The 321-nt window shown below is 23.4% G+C and overlaps 1 protein-coding gene across 2 annotated transcripts in view; it reads right to left on the reverse strand.

Moving 5' to 3' along the window:
- Nucleotides 1-321, reverse strand: part of agap3 (ArfGAP with GTPase domain, ankyrin repeat and PH domain 3) — a 202,564-nt gene that overhangs the window by 90,494 nt on the left and 111,749 nt on the right. The gene's annotated exons all lie outside the window — the stretch shown is intronic.

The following is a 321-nucleotide window of genomic DNA, read 5'->3' on the forward strand; positions in this document are numbered from 1 at the left end:
ATTCATTTTTTTAAACAACCACTTACTTTAGTGAAATAATGTAAATTTGTTGATAATTATTTCTTTATAATACAGTCACACCAAGTTAAAAATATGTTAATCAAATCTCAGACAGTGGGTAAATAACAGGCTTTTTTTCCCCTAAACACTCGTAAATATTTTTTCATCTTTTTTCTAGGTTTTTATTTAAAAAAAAATGTGTGTATGTATATATATATATTTCATCTTAACATTGTTGTGAGCAAAAATTTGCCAAATCACCAAATGCATCATGACATATTATCTATATCTTATTAAAAATACATATACAATACAATACAA

This window comes from Oryzias melastigma, linkage group LG17 (assembly GCF_002922805.2).
Source record: "Oryzias melastigma strain HK-1 linkage group LG17, ASM292280v2, whole genome shotgun sequence".
NCBI classification, from domain to species: Eukaryota; Metazoa; Chordata; class Actinopteri; order Beloniformes; family Adrianichthyidae; genus Oryzias; species Oryzias melastigma.